The 21,126-nt window shown below is 33.9% G+C and overlaps 1 protein-coding gene across 3 annotated transcripts in view; it reads right to left on the bottom strand.

The window, feature by feature from the left end:
- Positions 1-20,498, bottom strand: part of LOC128888002 (uncharacterized) — a 170,876-nt gene extending 150,378 nt beyond the window's left edge. For all 3 annotated transcript variants that reach the window (XM_054144568.1, XM_054144567.1, XM_054144566.1), the window contains exon 1: positions 20,132-20,498. The gene's annotated coding sequence lies outside the window, so the exon portion shown is untranslated. The remainder of the gene's footprint in view (positions 1-20,131) is intronic.
- Between the last annotated feature and the right edge of the window lie 628 nt (positions 20,499-21,126).

Genomic DNA, 21,126 nt, shown 5'->3' with positions numbered 1-21,126 from the left:
ATCCGTGGCACAAACTCTTCTGAAGAGAGTTGAACGATAGGTATCGCGAACTTTACGAACTAAGAGGTTGTATTTAAAAATGTTTTAGGCGGACCAGAAAATAATGTCGTTTCTTTTACATCAACCCTTTGCACTCCGAATTATATTTCAATTTCTTTACCAACAGCTCCCAACTTCTATTAAGTGTTTTATTTCAAATTTTCTCAGTATAGTCTTATAATTCTCATAATTTTATCAGTATATTTACGGGACTGACTGTATACCTATGCTACAAATTGATGTGCCAGAATCGCGTTGAAATAATATGTCACAATTGAATGTTTGCTTATTATGGGGTTGTCTTTATTTTTGACGAATTTTATTAAGAGGAATGTTTTTCTTTATTGTATGTGCTTGAATGTATTATTTTCCGTGCACAAATAAGGTGTGTATATTAATATATACATAAAAATATAAAGTTTTAATTCTATACATTTTTACTATATATTTTTATTTTCATAATTTTTATTATATTATTATTTTCTAATTATATAAATTTTTGAAAAGTGAATATTTTCATAAACATATACATATATACAAATGCGTATACACCTTCCAATTTATCATGTCGCGCAGTTTTCGATTAAAAAATTTCCAAAGATTGCACATTTTTCTGCTTGAGACACGAGAAAATTTTCTTAAGAGGGAAACTTTTGTAAGCAATCTTCTTTTACAGTACGATTGCAGTCAAAATACTAGTCCTTTAATTGTACTCGAGCAGAAAGCAAATTTTCCCTGGAAAGTGTTGAATTTTTCTGTCAAAAGCCATTTCGAAATATTTAACAATTCTTCGATTAATGTACAAAAAGCTAACTCAATCTGAAGTGAAAATATTTATCCTACGACGATATAGAAGAAAGCTCTGTCTTTTTTCAATAAATGTCATCAAAATCATTTGTATTATTGATACCCAAAAGATATTTTTCGTATCACGCATAAAAACATGCAAATTGAATGATGAAATCCTCATACCATTTACTTGGAATAAATTCCCAAAGGGAACATATTTATAATGTAAATGTTATAATGCATCTTATTTATAATATAAAATAATATAATTTAAATTCCTAAAAGAACTTTCTTTTCCACCGATAAAAATTACTTTCTTCTGAAGAGGGCATATACTTTAGCAAATTTAAATCAATCATTTTCAAATTTTAGTGCCTGCATATATGTTTTCAAAGTATACATCTTCAGGAATATTCTCTAAAAGTTTTGAGGATAGATCTTGAAAAGTGAGAGAGTGATTGAATTATAAGCGAGAGAGGGTCGAGCCTCCTCGAGCGCAATTCTAGCGGAGACGAGCGCGCCTCGCGATTGAAAAGCCTCGGGGAACAAAGGGTCGTAAGTTCGCGAAACGAAAGTGCGCAGAGTGGTGAGATTGGTTATCGACATAAGTGACATGTCTCCAGTTAATTAATTGACGTTTCACCGTGCGTCGAACCGAGGGTGATTTACGTCTTGTAAAATTACAGGGATTTGCAAAATCAGCTCTAGGATTTTCAACGCTGATATCCACGCAGTATTCACCTTTTTTTAGGTGAAATTCCAAATATGTTAATTCGAAACATACACATATGTTACGATGTTGTTTTTACAAGGACTCTGCATTGAAAGCTATCAATGATAATCTGATTAACTTTATTGTTGTACAGAATCCTATTTTATAATATGTCTATAGCTAAAGCTAAGACAGATGTAATTTTTTTATTCAATACATATTTATGTATGTATTCATATATGCCACTTTACTTCGCCGTGGCTTGTATGAATTGAAATCATTGAAATCTATTATACAAGTGGACAGGATTTTAAATATAATATGAATTTTAGATAAATTTTGAGAAATTATTTTACTTTGTAAGTAAGTATCCAAAATTTTAAACGTCTCTGTACCATTTGTGCTTTATTAAAACACAAAATTCTAAGGTCTATTTTTGGAAAACCTTTATTACAAATAGGAAGAAAAGAGGACTTTTCGTTACAGGAGTCAGCTAACCGAGTTCTCCGAGTGTTACAAAATCCCTCGTCGCGAATAATAATTAAGATTTCACGCTCACGTGGATGTAATTAACGTTATTCGGGTGATATACCGGCTTTATTAAAGTAGCCGTCGCGTCGTAACGATTCGGCGAGGATCAGGCATAATATTTAAAATCAATAAGGAACTTGTCGTTAACTTCAACGTAAATCGCGCACAAGTAGCCAAAGCAAACGGGAATAAATATGTCGAGACGTTTATTACTTAGTGCTACTTCTTTGATACTCGAGTAAAATTAGCATTCCGAAGGTGTATATGATAACCGAATGTCTGGTATGCAATGAAAGAAAATGTAAGGATTAGGCTGTTCAGAATCAGCTATATAACGTTATCCGGCGCAATGGATATTTCTAGGATTTTTGTTATTTTATTTTTCACTTTTCATCATTTTTTAACCTTCGAGAAGATCCTCATAGCAGATCTAAATATACAAAGCGTATGTACCCGATACATAAGCACGTATGATTGTTTTGAATATCAACAACTTACGTAAAATGTTATTTTTAGAATCAGAAACAAAAAGCGTGCATTTTAAAAATATTTACAGGTTTAGCCGCCTGGATTGATACCATATAGTAAATGACTTGTTTAAATAGATAATTAGACATTTTTTAGTAAAGTTAGAATATATGCTTTCAATGGAAACAATTATTTCATTGAGAATGAATGAAAGGAGTACATTTTAAATTTATGAAACAAAAGCAGACAGTGAATATTGTTACGTCATTATAGTTTTTGAAGAGTTTTTGAAGAGTGAGAGAGAACAAAAATAAACGAAAGAACTACAAATTGTAAGAGATAACACTTGTTTATTAAAACTTACTCCAAAGTATATGATTCTGCTGTAATATTATATGAGTAATAGCGAATTCCAATTCTTCCAACTCGTTCTTCAAATCAAACAAGATCAAATTACCGACGAAAGAGAGGTTTTCAAGAAACTAATGAAATTAAAGAAAAAAATTAAAACACAGGAACTTGGAAGATAAGAATCGATCGAGAAAACTTGCTCCAAAATATACAACCTTAACTCAACAAAATCGTGTATGGAGCAGAGTACCAACTGAAATCCGCGCCAGATTTCCAAGCAACTAGTGAAAACACAAAATTAGAAAATACAAAGTGCAACTTGAACGATAAGACCCTAGCGAGAATACTTGATGAAAAATATACGATCATAATGCAATAAAATCAAGTATTCAGCAGAGAATACCAACTGAAATCTGGCTGTCAAAAACAAACAAATCCCAGACTCTCAAACAACTACTGAAACATATAATTACAAAACATAAATTGCGATCAAAAAGATACAACTAAGCAACGAAAACTCGCTCTAAACTATAAAATACGACTAAACCGTAATGCAATCAGCTAAGGCTGCCAATTAAAATCTCACTCTCAGAATCAAACAGGACCAAACAGGCGGCGAAAAGAAGACTTCCAAGCAACAAGTGAAAGCCGAATAAGTTCTATTTCGTCGCGAGAGGTAGCAAACCTCGCAATGTCGCTGGTAGCACACTCATCGCTACATCGATAACTGGCATGATCGATGATATACGTCGCGGCGTCCAATTTTATCGAAGCGACGGAGATACCGCTTAGATTTTATCGTCGCCGTATACTCACGTCCGGTGCAAGGGCCGGCAATCTCATCCGCGGATTGAACGTGTGGTATTGCTCGTCGACAAGCTATAACGCGACTAATATATTTAGAGTCGCGGGAGCATGTTAAGCAGGTTTCCGTGGCCAGTCGCGGACTGGTAAGAAACCCATCGGACCGTATGGAGACCAGCCTCGCATGATAGATGCCCGCACCAGCGATCTCCTCCCTAGTCGCGAGCAAAAGAAGTTCCTGTGTTTCCTAGCGTTTCGTGGCTTACGTTACTTTCTCCCCACGGGAGAAACAGTCGTTAACCGTAACATAGTTAATTGCTGACGAACTGGTAGCAAGTGATGGATTAATTCTGCTCGCGATGCTTATGTGCAACGACGTGTAAATGTCTTTTACTGTGGCTACAATCATGCGACACATTACATACAAAAATTCATGTTACGTCTCTACAAGTCTGTTAACTTTTCGCAGTCGAGGCCTTTCTTTCTAGTATCTATCAGCAACTCGAGATACTTTCTTAGCATTCTATTGTCACGAATGCTAAGCTTAGATTGACTTCGAAGATGGAGCAGCCCAATTCGTGATCGCAAACTATTAGGGTGAACCAAAAGTTTTCGCGTTTTTTACGTTGTTTCAGTTTGTGCAATATTTTGAAGCCATTAAAATTACTTTATATATTGGGTTGTCCGGAAAGTCCATGTCGATTTTTGGTGATCTCTAATTTGAGATTTGAAAATCAGGTCACCTTTGCCTCAACGACAATCGTTTTATTGACACTTCGAGTTCCAAAGAAATTAGACCTAAAGGAAACCTAGTGGTGACTGAGAGTCACCTCTCGAGTGCAAAGGGTTAATAACCACGAAAATTTTCAGCTCAATATATCGCATACTTTTTGCTTCAAAAATTTCCAAAGGTTGCACCTTTTTCGGCTTGGGACACGAAAAACCCTCTTTGAAGAAGCCTCACTAATGATCCAATTAACTTCATCTCTGGAGGGAATCTTTTTTTATACTATGACTATAGCCAGAACTAGGATACACGTAATGTTTTATCTTCTTCGAATTCCAAATGCTATACATGGACTTCATTTTCTTTTCTACCAGTTTTTCATACAATATTTTAGGACGTCCTAAAAGTTCATGCCACTAATACTTCTGCTACTCGAATTAATATGTGAAACATACTCTTAAGTGTTATAACTAGACTGCGGATCTTTATGCATTACAGGAAATTTGAATTTGCAAGAACGTACAAAACGCAAACAATATGCAAGAATATAAAAAAGATTGAAAGTAAAGTTCATGTTGTAATATTTATACAATAAAATAAATTCTTATTTAGGTTCAATTTTTGTATTTATGTTTGCGAATGTTTATCAAATATTGACGCAGTCTTTAGCACGAACTTATTGGATGACCTAATACATCATACAGTATATGTTTGTATAATATGGTTTCTCAGGATATATACTGTATAAGGTACATTTTTATTCAATGTACATTTGTATGTGCATGTAGAGATTAATTATAAAATTTCATTTATACATGTATGCATTCTTTCTTATTAAAATATCTTGTTGTTTAACGTCGCCAAGTACATCCATATATACCCATAAGAATATACATATTATACATCTGCCTTATTCGGATGCCATTAAACACGAAAAGTAAAGGGTTTTCAAAAGTCGCATTAGGATTTTATTTTTAAACCGAATGCATAAAATTAGTAAATATTTTAATGAAATACTATACACTAGATAAATTAAAATTCAATTGTGGTCGCTGATAACCTTACACTTGATGCGACCTTAAATAAAATAACTTTGAGAAACATACCTGCCAGCGCGTAGTAATCGCGTAAAAAATAAAATCTTACAGTCCCGTTTGGAAAACTGTTTATGTTGGAGACATGTCTCCTTAAGTATATTCATTCCCAAAGAATGAATCGCATTTCTGAAGAAAAGAATAAATTTGATACAGGTTTCCCAATAATACCTTTTATAATATTCTATAATTTTTACTAATACATATCTGTTATAAGTCGGCTACAACATTATTTTCACACACACTTTGAAAACGACTGAAACTGGCAAAGACTTAATTCATTCATCTTCGTTTATTTTCACGCGATCAAGCTTCCTTTATTCCATTTTTTTTTTTTTTCATTGAAAAGGCTTGAAAGCCTCTCAATGAGGCTTATTACAGCTATACAAAAGTTTTTACAGTATTAATTGCTTATAACAAGCTGTTGACTAAATCGTCGCAAATAAACTTGAGAAGCCTTTCCCTCGAAATACTACTTGCGAACACTTCCGACGGAACAGTCGATGGTAAAACATTGGTTTCTGTATTTTTAGCACGCGCGAATACACGTGGAAAAGACTGTTTATTCGAAATTCGAACGAGTGAAAATCTATGTTTAGCGAACTGGAAGGAAAGTATGCCAGCACGAGACACGGTTTCGTAGCCTATATCATATGAACGTTCAATTAAATTTCTACTTAAATTTGTGCCATCGGCGTATCGGCAGATAAAGCATCTCGATGATTCGATCGCGCGGAACGCTTTAGACTTTCTTTCCACATCATTGCTCTTGATGTCACCCATATAATTACGCGTCCACGGTTTCTACTTTCTTCAATGTAGCATTCTAACACCACGCAACGACGTACTTTACATTTTCTTTCCATTTCGCTTTTCGTGATATCACTCTCTAACTGATTAATGTTTCCGCACGATCCATTTTCACATTTCCATTTCATTTTCTACCGTGCCACTATTCAACCTGCCCGAGCTGGACTATTCTAATCATTACTTGAAGTATATTAGATAAGGGGCATAGGAGAAAGAAAATTTAGTGGTGACTTTAGAAAGAGGATGATAATGTTCAACGCGATGGTGAAAAGCTAAAAAACGAAATTCTATATTTCGTCTGAATGCTGTAAATAAAAATTATTTGAACATATTTTATTAATTTCTTGCTATTAATGTATCATTGAGGATAATTGAGCATTTAAAATTATTTAATTTAGTAGCATAAAAATGACTCTTCAAATTATTTAAAATTATAATTTATAATTACTTATTAAAATTATACGAATTCAAAGAAAATAGAGTCGACTTAAGACACTATTTTACAAATTCTATTTTTAGCAGTAAATCGATATTATTATTTTTAAAGAAAAACGAGAAAGTTACATGTAATTTAACCTATACATATGAACTATTCGATTGCTTGTGAAATACTGTATAATTGTCATTCTTAATATTTATCCGCACAATTTACAATTTCTGCTCAAACACATTACGACACTTTGTATCTCTTCAAGAAACAAAGTCTCAAAGAAACAGCAAAGGAACTAAAAAAGAGTCTATTGTTGATATAAAGTGGATAACAGAGATAAAATTCGTGAGGAACCTCTTAAAAAAAAATTGAGAACACACCGTGCCAGAAGCGAAGCAAACAGAAACTTACGAGGTCGTCATTTATCACGCCACCGTAATCTGTAATATTTACACATCGTAAATGGTAACAATCGTAAATTTAAGTGAGCGCGACGTAGTTGTGTAATTTCACAACGAAGTATGCCTACACCGTAAATTGTTGATTTTACCTTAAAATCTCTGATCTCTCTGCCAGGAGAGGGATCATGTGAGTCAATTTAAAGAGCTGTTGATAACATCTACTACCCCGAAGAAGATTAATATTTGAAAAGAAAATCTGTGTTACCTTACGAAACCATATAACTTACATTTTAGAAATTCACAGCTTTGGATACATGCGAAGAAGCTAAGATGTATTCTGAGATGATATTGTTAATTCATTTATATAATGATAAAAAAAAACCATGTATTATCATCCGAGTATAATGCTTCCCTTTTAATATTTTTGTATGTTATTAAATCATTCATTTCACTGCGAAACAAATGAAGAAAGATTATTTTTGAAATACCAAATTCGTAAATAAATTCTTCGATTTGTAATAAATGCAATAATCAAATAAGGAAATTAATCATTACTTTGAAAAAACTATTTTCATCTTTTATTACTGAATTTAAATTCTAGAATAGTAACCGTCGGCGGTCAATCACTTGTACAATGGATGGTTTTAACTCTGTGTAGGCGGATGTTTTGGAGCATGAGCATCAGACAGGACGATACGATTTTGGAATACGCGCGTCAAACGGGTCGGTTTTGGAGCACGAACGTCAGACAGGATGGGACGGATTTGGAACAGATAACAAAACAATAAGTGGTATCTCAAATTTACTTTACACGATGTATGTTGTATTTTATTTTAATTTAATGGTTGAATGATAGAGAAAAATTGCCGAATCTTAACAATTTCATACATTTAGAATTTTTGTACGATAACTTAAATTTGTCTCAAGAATAGTAATAAGGAAAATAAATTTGTAATTATGTAAATCTTCCATACTGGAATTCAATTTTTCAAAAGACATTGCACGACTGCGGAAAAAATCATAAATTGAAAATATGTAAACAGTTCAATCAAACTGGTTTCTAAGAGTAAGGGTAAAATAAAATATCTAAAAGAAAAATTAATCTTTAATATTAAAATGTATGTTTTCTTGAAATATGTATAAATGAGTCTTTAAAAAGTTATCAATATTGCCTGAGAAAAAGAATCACGCAGAAACGCCTCTTTGTAGCCTAATTAAAAACAGTCTACACCTTCGAAAAGGATTTTCTACATTAATGTAAATTCACGTTATTTAAAATTCTATTCCTGGTTATAAAAAAATTATGAAAATCTTTTTATTTTATACACTACATATTTACAACATTGATATTTCAAAATATATTATTCCTGTTATTTAAATTCACGTTATTTAAAATTCTATTCCTGGTTATCAAAAAATTATGAAAATCTTTTTATTTTATACACTACATATTTACAACATTGATATTTCAAAATATATTTTGTAATTTTTATATTCGCCCTAACGATACAAATTTACGATGTCCAGCTTCAGAATTTTAATATTTTCGTCAGTACACTCGGTATTAGAAACAAAAATATCTGCCGGTCGCGTATACCTGAATAGTATACCTAAAAAATATGTCTTATTTCTTAAGGGGGTATTTCACTGTGAATGTACAAAAAAAGCATATTTTCAATAATTTTTTTCTCACAAATTATTGCATAAAATTGAATGAGTGTTTTTTCCCCTTAAAGGTATGATTAAGGAAAGTAAATAAAAAACACTTTTTTTGTACCGTAAATCAGGTGAAATTGTAAGTAAAAATTTTAAATATCAACTACGTGGAGGTTCCGACGATAGGTGTTGTGACGACATAGTTTAATAAACTTTTCCGATTTTCTGTTTCAGATTATCAGGAGAGCCAAAATCACCTGCGCCAGCGGATAACTTTTTTTTTTGCACGCATGCATATTATTTTGTAAATAAATGACGAAATATTTTTGACCACAAACAAATTTTTTATTTACTTTCTTTAATCATACCTTTAAGGGGAAAAACATTCATTCAATTTTATGCAATAGTTTCTAAGAAAAAAATGATTGAAAATATGCTTTTTTTTGTGCGTTCACAGTGAAATGCCCCCTTAAAACACATGTAAGTAATGTTTACCAAACATAACAGTACAAAAGATAAAGACAAGTAACGCCGTAATTTCCTCGGAATTAACCCCCAGAGAAGACTCAATTTTAGAGTAATTTCGCTGCTCACTTTCTTCAAGCTCGAATACACCTAATCGGTATGATAACCGCCTATTTCCTTCGATGTTACTTACTCCTATTTCCATTATCGATATCTAGACGATACACGCCGTACGTTTATAATTATTATCCATACGTTGTCGATATCTAATCGAGCGCCGTTAACTGCACCTTCGCGATTAAAATATCGTTTCGGCTTCCTGGCGCGTATCTATTTCGACCAGTTCGATTACACAACGGGACAACACCGGCGCAACAACCGAGCAATATCTTTCCGCATCTAGATACACCAGCGTCTAATAAGATTTCGATCTCGGTTGAATCGCCTAAAACGTAGCCGACGAGCGCAACATGTAAATCACCGGAATGATATCGCGGCGCCTTAATCGCCGCTCCATAAAAGTTTCGTCCGTGTTCCGTGTGATTTTAGAGTTACCCCGTGGAAGAGGAAACAGCAATAAAAGGCGACGACGAGTCAGCCCCAGCGCCCGGTAAGATACGGGAATGCGGCAATTCAACGGAGCAACGACGGAAACATTTTTAAATTGAACGAAAGAATACGCACGCCGGCGCAACGCCGTGTGAATTATTGCGATGAATGTACAGGGTGAAACGCCAAAGCTCGCAGCATCGTGTATCTATGCGTTAGACGATGGGCTGAAATGTTTTAAAACGCCTTGCGTCGGAAACGTTACACGTCCAAGCACGCGCGAAAATCTAGGAGATTCATTCACAGGTATATAGTCCACTGATGAATTTAAATTTCCGGTTTAAAGAGGTACTTTTCGACACTCTATTCAAATATTATACATTGCATAAGATCGTTTATAATATTGATCCTAATATTGTTTGCGCCATTGTTTATAGAATTGTGTATGAGATTATTTATAAGATTGTTTATTTATCTAAGAGAGCTCCTAATTATGGATTACTTTATATTTCATATATGTAAGATTTGGATCATTTATTTTATTTATAGAATTTTTTCTGTAAAATATGATACAAAAAACCATGTCTTGGAGTTCATTTGATTCCTTTTTATTAGAATGAGTAAAATGTAAAATAAATTTAAATTATAAATGTATGAAAATGTAGTAGTAGAAAAGTAGCCTCTTTTTAGAATCATGGCACCGTCTAAAGAAAATAAATTTGAAATAATCCTTCACCATAAATAAATATATTGAACATTTCTCAGATTATAAGAAACATAACTGATGTGCTATCTGTCAATTCCCTCGTTTCTTCAAAGGAAAGAAAATATCATTCCTAATATATTTCGAAAATGGATTCAAACAGAGAATAGATAATATTAAATGTATAATTATACTTTACAATTCGAATACAAACGCATAATATCATGAAAATTAAAAATAAGAATTCATTACATCCCTTGGCAAGCACACGAGACACAGTATAGCTGTCTTAACAACGGTGGTAAAGAATTACTGTACTAAAACATTGACCGCATTCCGTGACGTCACGGCAATTTCGATACCAAGAATCGCGGTAACAAGGAACAACGAACACTTTGTCGAACCAACTCGAACAGCATGCAGAAATCGCTCCGAATCGCGTCCGTAATCCAAACACGAGTACCCGTCACGTGTTTGCACGTTCCGAGTTTGCGTTTAACAACTCTGCTCCGTTCCCCTTCCTTTTTTATACAGAATTTTTACTTGCTCCCGCTGGAATTAAAGCGACGTTTCCCTTCTTGCGGTGGCCTGTGAATAATTCTAGTATAATGATTCTCCCAGTCGTGAAAATGCAATCTCATTGGTGTGTATATTGAATAGATGTATATTTAACCGGTTTATTATAAATATTAATTATGTTGAACATCTAGAAAATAATACTTTAATGCAAAGAATCGGCTGCAATTTATACAACAAATAGAATAGGATGGAGATTGATTGCCTATATAATCACGATTTCTAATGACACGAATGCTTCAACGTTTTTAATAAAAGACGTTTTTAATATCATATATAAACATTCTTATATATCTAATAAATACCAATTAACATAATTCTTCACCATCTGAAACGATTAATTTAAGGCCAGGTTTCAATCTTTCGACTTGATTCTCTGCAAGTGTATTTTGAACATGTGAAACTCGCTTCTACCTTTCGCAAGATAATTAAAAAAAAGACAAAACCTACACCTTTTGCATCGATTAATTCCAAACTAATATTGTCAATTGCTGTCAATATGTTTCCTCAAATATAGGTACACGTATTTCTGAAATCGTGTGGAACTTTGTACCTAGGCAAGTAAAAATTATAATTTGTACTGTAGCGTGAAATTGCATTTCGTCTAGAACGAATCAAAACTATAACAACTGTCCACGCGCATAAAAGGTGCCAATAAATCAACATAACGTGCTCTCAGTCTTGTGTCATTCGAGTAAAATTTTGCCCATATCTGTCATCGAGAATCAACGTTAACAGCCTACTGGCTACCTATTACACTGGCGAAACGACTTAGAACATATTCGACCATCTGCCTTCCCGTTAGCAATTCCGCAAATCGTTTAGCGCGAAGCTTTATTCCGATCGGATCGAAATCACACAATTCGCTTTATAAACGATCTACTATCTTAAAATGAAGGCACAGACCGGCATCTTCGGGCTGTATTAACCTTTAAATGGACGATTTTTTTTTCCTAGTTGTCAAAATTACAAAAAAAATAAAAGAAGGTCAATTTTATCTGTGATGTTTAGTATGTTGTTTAAAAACAACATTGTCCATTTAAGGGTTAAAAGCGCCGCTTGCAACATTATAAACAATATCTCGAGTCTTGATCGCAAAGAGTTGATCAGAAAAATCAACGTGTTCGTTCGTAGACAGAAGACCCTCGACAGGTGGTCGGGTAAACTTCTGCCTAGGGTTCAACAGTTTTTTGAATGTAACAGTACTCGTTTGATAGATTGCACACTTAAGAAGTTACACGATTGATAAGTAGCGTGTTTAAGAAGTTACACGATTGATAAGTAGCGTGTTTAAGAAGTTACACGATTGATAAGTAGCGTGTTTAAGAAGTTACACGATTGATAAGTAGCGTGTTTAAGAAGTTACAAGATTGATAAGATGAGAAGGTTTGCAAATTATTGCCACCCCCCCGTAGGGAATGGTCATATTATTAACAGGTGTGATTAAATGTACTTCCATATTCGAACAATCACATACACAATCTGTATATACTGCCATAATAACAATATTTATATATTACTTCGTTTATTGATTTATTATATCACTGTACTATATTCTTATTTGTTATAAATTATTCTCCATCTTTAATGTGCAACTAGGCAAAATTCGTGTAATAATTCTCAAATTATTACGCATGAATTTAATAATGAAGTATAAAATTATAGGTCATAGATAATATTAAAAAAATGTAAAAATTTAGATATAAATCTTAGCATAAGACTGTATATAAATCAAATATTTTAACTTAGATGATAACTAATTACAGAATACATAGCCAAATAGTTTGGGAATTATTATACGAATTTTGTCCAAAGGTATCTCGCCTAATGCAATAGATGGTGAATAATAATAACGAATAAAAACATAGTATCCTGATTTATTAGTAACATTTATTTGAAAAATGTTCATAAGAAGTATGCTCAACCGCGTAAAATGTTTAACTTAAGCTAAAGCCAAACGCGTTTTTAGATTATCATAATGCATGAAATAATGAATTCTTTTATCGAAAAAATGCGATGTCGTTTGCGCGAATCCACTGGTTCGGACACGTCAGTAAGTTCATTACGAATTCTCGAAGAGGAGTCTCGGTAGCTGTGTATCCTTTATCGAGAACATCCCAAATCGATTCTTGATTGCGAGGGATAGATCGAAAAATGAAGTTGTTGGAGTCGAGAATGGAATTCGCCCGACGGAAGGCCGGTAATTCCTTCTTAAGGAACGGACTGCTTTTGTAGTTTAATTGGACGGGAGAAAAGACGACGAATATGGAAATACGAGGAGACTGTCGTTTTCAAACGTGCTTCGGGAGTTTAAAGTGGAGCAACTGTCAAGATAAGGAAAAGTGAATCGACTGCTTTCACGGTTGTTTATATTCTATTTGGGGTCGTGGATTAAACGAATGGTCCAATTAGTTCGATTCAGCTACTCGCTGAATGTAGATGGAATTCCATTAAGAAAATATTTTTAATGATGTGGGCATGCGAATCTTTCCTGAACTCCTCTAAACGATGATCGCAATTCTGGAGGATGAACCGTATTAAAATTTTTGTTTAAACTAGCAGGAGTGTAACGAACATCGGAAATGTAAAAAATTGTATCGTACTGCTTACCGAATATTTTAATTGTACATACAATATGTATATGTCACCATTACATCTATATCTAATTTAACACGTTACATTTTTTAATTTATATATATTTATATTTGCATATATAGTATATATATAGTAGAATTATTTTTTATTGAAATTCTAATATTTTTATTTCATGGATGATTATTAAAGGCTATTGCTGAGTCTACTGTATTTGGATCAATAATTTTAACTGCAATGTTATTAAAAATATAAATTTATGAGGTATTACAGTTTATTTATGCATCCGTTTTGGAATTTTTAGTTTCAAAAAGTTGATTAATTATTTTTAGATTATTAGGTGGAATTCTTATTACAGATATTTATGCAGACTTTTGTTCCTGATATTAGTACACATTAAAGAAAAGAAATTCGTATAAACTATAATTATATCCCTGTCACAAAAAACTAGTCAAGTAAATATGAGTTTCATTAACAGAGGCATAAATGCTCTAATTTCATGATGTTTAAATAGTACTAATTAACATACATATAATTGTTTAAATATACCTATAGATACCAAAAATTGTATTTAAAAACAGTTCACGTGCAACAACCTAATGCTCTTACAAAACTGAAAAATTTACGAAGAAATATGTAAATAGGTAATTTCAATATTTTGAGCAATGTATAGTAAACACAAAAAATTTACAATATTCAAAATAAACAGGTAGCAAACCGTGTGTATATAAGAAAGAACCAAAATGAAGGAAATATTTCAATGTGGAATCGATAAGTTCCTCGCACGAGTAAGCGTGGCGTCGAAAATCGTTGGAGCACTGACCTTTCTTCCGGAAATAGCAAGCGGATATTTAATTAGAAGCGAGCGAGACGAAATGTGACAGGACTCTGATTATTAGATCACCAGAAGCATCGGGTTCCTTAACAATTCATCCTACGAAATACAGAATTTTAATTGAGAATAAAAGTACTCAATAAACGTGATCGTAACGATTCCAAATGGTACTGACGTGCTTTGACAGTTAAACTGTGGAATTCTAGGAAAATCATGAAAAAACTTTGGCTAAAACTCCATCTATCTCTAGCCCCATCCAAAATTTCAACGATGAAAGAAAGAAAATAATTATGATGAATTCGATCGTAACTTTGGAGCAGCATTTAACTGCCTGAAATTATTATAAATAACATCAAAACTTCGCTCTCGAGAAATGTAGTTATTCCAGTGTATGAATCAATCAAGAGATTAAATAAGTGGATAAATTGATTAACTTGTTATTAAGCGATTTAAATTTAAATTCTAAATTTTCTCAACCCTAGCTAGGAAAATATGGTGGTTTTGAAATATCGTGAATATTCTTTTGAACAGAGATATCGATTAAACTCTTAGTAGAAGCTGTACGTGTACTTGACTTTGTTTAGCAGGAATCGAGATCCTTGTATTTACAAAAACTGCCAACATATTACCAGAACTCTTCGAAAACGTAAACACGGATAATCACGCGAATTCCAAAACCACCCGGAAGTAAACTCAACACTACCCTTTCCATGAATCTACGTTCCTATAAATTAGACCTGTTGGAATAGTTCTGTAGCGTAAATAATAAATACGCTTTCAAGTCAAAGATAACGAGTTGGATTCCTATAAATACCTGAACTGGAAATTTACCAGCTTCCTGCTTTTTCAATAATACTTGAAAATTAGAAACACTGTGACCTCTCTAAAACGTATAGGGTGAACTAAAATAGACATCGACGAATTTGGAGGTGTGCAGTACTCGCGAAAGTAAACAAAAAGATATTTTCATTACGATAAATTTCCAATTCTACTTTGTGAAACTATAGACAAGATAGGAGTACATTCTTGCGTTAACGAAAGAATTTCTTAAAACATTAATCAATTCAAGTAGGTATTATTTTCTATAGAAACGTATTTTATAATTTGTTGAGTCATCCTTAATAATATAAAAAAGTATTTTTCTAGAGACCCAAAGCAAAATATTGGTCGTTAAAGTAATAGAAAGAAGAGAGAACTCATAAATAAATCAAAATGAAAATGGGTGCTAGAGTTTTACGTTAGTTGTAACGTTCATATGTGCGAAACAAATTATTGTTATAACGTGACAAAAATAAAAAATATAAATTTAAGTAGTGTAGAAACATTTTTAACATCACAAAATCTAGGTAGGTATATAAATTGCGATACGTAGTGACGCACGAGTTGACCTACAATAATCTAACATTTGCTTTATCCACAAGGTTCTTATTTTAAACTACACCTATTCAAATTCTTTCTTAAAATGAAAACTCTAAATAAAATTCTTATTCAAGTAACTCCTTAACTTTCTTGTGTCGTACGCCTATCAAAGTTGATTTCCAAATCTTCGTCAACTGAATATAATTCAATGTAAACAAAATCTCGTTATCGCTTCAGTAAAAATTCTTGGAAGAACCTGAAAATACAGTTGGGCAAAGTGGTGTAACCCCTTAATAGGTCCTCGGTGCAAATAATCAACCAAATTTCTGCAAAGGCTACTGAATTTACAAGCACATCCTTATGTTAGAATTTCAAACCTAGATTTCAAACCTAGTCCTCGACACAATTAAATATCAACACTAATTGTTAAGTAGGTCCTCGATGCAAATAATCAGTGAAATTCGCCCAAGGGTATCTGAATTCACCAGCATCCCCTTCGAGGGAATCTAAATCCTTGTAAATCAGAATCCCCGAGAGAACTCAAAGCATTCTCGATCTTCCCACTTCTCACGGGTCATTCGTTCCATTAACGGAGCGCCTTTGATTTTCAGGCTCTCTGGGCTGGTTGACCCTTCGATCGTGGCCCGCGTACACGGCAAATACACGCAGACACGTTTATCCGGGCTGTGCGCGACAATAGCGGTTCCGTGCTCGTTTTATTGTCGCGCACTTATTGTCCGTCGCGTATCGCGGCTCGTAAACACTGTCCCAACGCTGAAAGCATGGCTCGTGGGCAGATTTCGTAATCGCTTCAGAGGTTATGCCCGAAGGTTAGCCCTTCGCCGGAGCTTTCCTCGCTTCGACGAACCGTCGCGACGCATTGCGGACCAACAACGCCGAAGGGATGCTCCAGGATTATGCGGAGACTTATTAGGTTGATGCATAATTATCCGGCGTTTTTTAATACTAAGTTTACGGAGGTTCGAAGTATCTTCTGCATTGCTTTTTTCTTTTCATTTAAATGTATTTTTATATAGTAAGAACTTTTTGATTACCGAAGTAATTTGGATCCATTTTTGATTTTTTACGTAGATGAAAGTCAACATGTAATGGCTTCTGTAACTTTCCTTGTGAAATGACCACACAATGACCGTGCTCCGAAAACGTAGTGCTAAATATAATATTTGCTTAAAAACTGCACGTGAAAATGTCATCAAAACGTGTTAGAATGATTATTATGAAGGATATTTGCCGTCGACTTCAAGAAGTGCTTCCCATTTGCTTGGCAAACCGTTGATTCTAGAGAGAAAAAAGTACTAGTTCTTCGAGACCATCCACACTTTGGCATCAACAAAAAGTTCATCCTTCTATCACGTTTGACAACCACCCCTTCCTGTCTTTGCCTTCAAGCGTTTGTCACTAAATTTGAAGTGAGCAAACCACTCTCAACATTAACTTTCACTAAATGTTCATTTGTCAAAAAGATAACTCAGTTCACGAAATGACTGAATTACAATTCATCATTTTTTAAAGTGATATGACGCAAATGAATATGATTATCGACATGCACGTGACGAACTAACTCATTTTGTCTCAAAACGAAACAAAAGTAAAAGGTTGTTTTAAATGGAAAAACGGTACAAAAACAAAACGCTGGATAATTATGCATCAATTAAAGGGCCATACATTCCAAACAACGCACGTGGATAAGTATATAACTTTTACTGTACTAAGATAATACTTCAAACGGGTTACAAGAAATTGTTTATGTATACGTGCGTACTCATTATACGTACATACAATGTGCAAATACATTATTATTAGCAGTTCAATTTTACCTCTGAATACTTGGAACATCTTTCCAAAGTCACTCAATCATTACAAATTTGATTAGTGCAGTATTTAAGGACGATTCTTGTAATAGAGAATCAATTTGATTAAAAATCAGCATGATCCTCCTTCTTCTATTTACAAACATGTTATATGTTATAGACATGTGGTATGCATATGTAATACATATAATAAGTATCCATTGAACCTGGTAATTTTAATGCAACAGAAGCCTGAAAAGGGCCTGTAAGTGTATAATAAATCACTAATATTCCATTTATTAATTCTCTGAATTTCAAAATTCATACGCTTATCTGTTCGGGTATCCCTCAGAGAGCATGTAAATAAAATTTTATCAACGATGCCTGATAAATGAATGTTTATTTCGATGTTCTCAGAGGAATATCGAACAACTATATAATTGCACATGGATTTTATTATCTAATTATTTTGCTAGTTTCTCTTTTCAAATTTATTTTCACGAACGTCGATTCAGCGCCAACAATGACATTAGAATACACATATTCGAAATTCTAATTTGCTGACTTTTGTCGCAGTGCCCTCCTCTAATTGTAAGTGGGGTTTAGTGGTTACACAGCCTCGAGGCCTCCGCCAGCTGGAGAGCCTCCAGAGATTAATTTGAGACAATTTGAGGAATTCAGTCGCACAAGCATGAAACACTAGCTTCTGTGCAAACGAGTAGATGAATTAGCAAACTTAATACGATCTATAATAAATTCTGTAAGGGTAGACAAGCAGGATAGATGCAAAGTATAGAAAAAATTTCAATAATTTACATTTCGAAGACGACAAAAACAATATCTGCAGATACGTGTTTCATAACATGTGGTACCTACATTAATGGTGAACAGGAAACAGTGATAATGAAATAAGTTTATAGAAACATGTGCTCTTTTTGTCCTCGATTCTAGGTTATTAGTTATTTTTATTTCTATCATTTATCTATAAGCCATCATTTAACAGTCGTGGTGTTTTTAATCTCTGATCATACTTTTGTGATGTGAAATTTTATGATTTGAGTTATGAGATAGATGTCCATATTACTTTATACGTAAGTTAATGTAATTTGCATTATTTTCATAGCTAGTATTACAACCCAATTCTGAACCTTTAAATTGTATGCTATTGTAAACAAATTTTTTTAAAAACGCGAAACGTGAATCGATTGAGTGAGAATGCACGTTGATTAATCTGTTGCAATAATTAACAAAATATTTTTTATCGTACAACTGTCGTATTGAATGACTTCGAACATGAAACTATCCCAATGTTTAGATTCGTTAATTTTCTAATGTAAGAATTTGTCCTTCGGAGTATTATTCAAAAATTACAGAATTTTACGAATAATTGCGCACACTCCTACTCCCGGTCATTGCCGCGTATTCATACATAAATAGGCTGATAGTTTGTTACACCGCACAGTTTTCGATAAGTATCACTTTCACATGATTTAGGTTGCTCCAATTTGAAAGCAAAATATAATCTGTTACAAGCATTACATTAATACTCTTTAAACATTTCGATTTGAAATTCAGGTCCTTATTAGCAAATAGTTCTATAATATGTATTTAACCACAGAACTTAACAAAATGAAGGTAAAATTGACGGACAATATAGAAAATTCTGATACATGTAAAATTTAAATAAAATTGTCTTGCTTTATCTAAACAATTAGATTAAAGAGAACAATTTAAAGCCAATCAATGTTAACATTAGTGACATAGAGCAAAAATAAATGAGCATTGGAAAAAAGAAGATATTTAGTTGGACATGTACAACCTATTCATCCAATAGAGAGAAAAGTAGAAAATTTTCAAAAAGAGCCATTTCAAATCGAATTAACACTTCATCTGCCGAGCGCCGATTCGTGACTTCTCAATTTCAGTGCCTACCTACCGCAGCTGTGTTGTTATTATTAACTGTGTTGTTGTTGGCTGTCGACTAACAACACTCAATTTCAAAAAATAAACAACTCTTTTGAAATACTTAGTACCATTAGGCACTGGTTAACGTCAGCCTAAATTAATATGCATCACATAAAATCTTCTAATTTGTAAACTCTTTCTAAATAGGACGATAGTTAGCATCAAACCTACCACGACCGATTAAATGACCGTTTTCAAACTTTTACGAACAGTTTTAATATACGATACATAAATTCCATACAACTATTTCGTGTATTATCGAGTTCAGTATCACGCGAAATATTTTCACCCCCGTTTGAGAAAGATATTTTCAAGACCAATCGTTTGACCAATCACGATAGAAATAGGTACGAACGAAGTATCGGTAGATTCAGTGTTAAAGCGTTAAGCTCCACCAGGGCGCCACCGACGAAAGTAATCAATTAGCCACGGAACACTCGTATCCAAACAAAGTTGCTACTCACAGGTGCCTGAGGGTGCGGAGACGTTAACAGCGCATAGTCCTCGACGATCGAAGTGTAAACGAACGACGATTAGCCGAGAGTGTCCCAAGAGTTGGCAGCAGGGTGGCGAACGATCAAGTCACAAGCCGAGGATTTTCAGTCTTTTTTTCTTCGAAAGGCACAAGTGTCACCACACCGAGACACGACCCGCACGATGTGAACGTCGCGTAAAAGAAAAATCGCGCCGCGGATCGTTCCCGCTCCGATCTCGTCTCGCGAGATGTGTCAACGAATCGAAAAGGAAAACACCGGGAATTTCGGGGAGTGGAATGGAACGTGAGCTTCGATCGATGTCCGTGCGCAGACTGCCCGCACCTCGCTGCTGCCGGGCGTTCGTCATGTTGCGGTCTCGCTCCATCTCTCTCCCACTCTTGCTCCTTCCCCCACTATTCACGGTTGCGCCGTCTCGCTCCTACTGGAACTCGCGCCCGCGTACTTCCCCTTCGAAATAAGTCTGCTCCGTCTCGCGGTATGTTATTCTATTTATTTATTTACCTATTTACTTAAAATATCGACTGGTAGTAAGATACACTTACAGTGGGTGTAGAATGTATTCGTACACCGATCAATTTCCCAACAAAATTTTGTGTGAAATTGTAGTTTCTTAACTTCCTTTTTTTCTAATCAATGATATTTTACATATTCTTGGAAGTCTCTAAGATAGATATAGTCCAAAAAACATTTACAAGTTAATATAATTTGTGAAATCAACAAAAAGATGCGAAAAGTGGGTAAAAGTATAGAAGCAATAAGTATTTAGTACGATTCTTATGACGAACCATTTACAGCAGAGTTTGTGACGTAAACACATTAGTTTATTGCTCCGTGAGAATTAGAAAACATCAAATTTCCAGTAAAGTACTTTTAAACAGTTGTCCGAATACTTATTGCTTCAACATTTCTATCGGTTAATTGTTTTTTTCTTGTTAAGTTCGCAACTTACATAAATAGCTATT

This window comes from Hylaeus anthracinus, unplaced genomic scaffold, assembly GCF_026225885.1.
Source record: "Hylaeus anthracinus isolate JK02 unplaced genomic scaffold, UHH_iyHylAnth1.0_haploid 11989, whole genome shotgun sequence".
Taxonomy (NCBI): domain Eukaryota; kingdom Metazoa; phylum Arthropoda; class Insecta; order Hymenoptera; family Colletidae; genus Hylaeus; species Hylaeus anthracinus.
The sequence above is the reverse complement of the archived record's forward strand: the minus strand, read 5'-3'. Positions and strand labels throughout refer to the sequence as shown.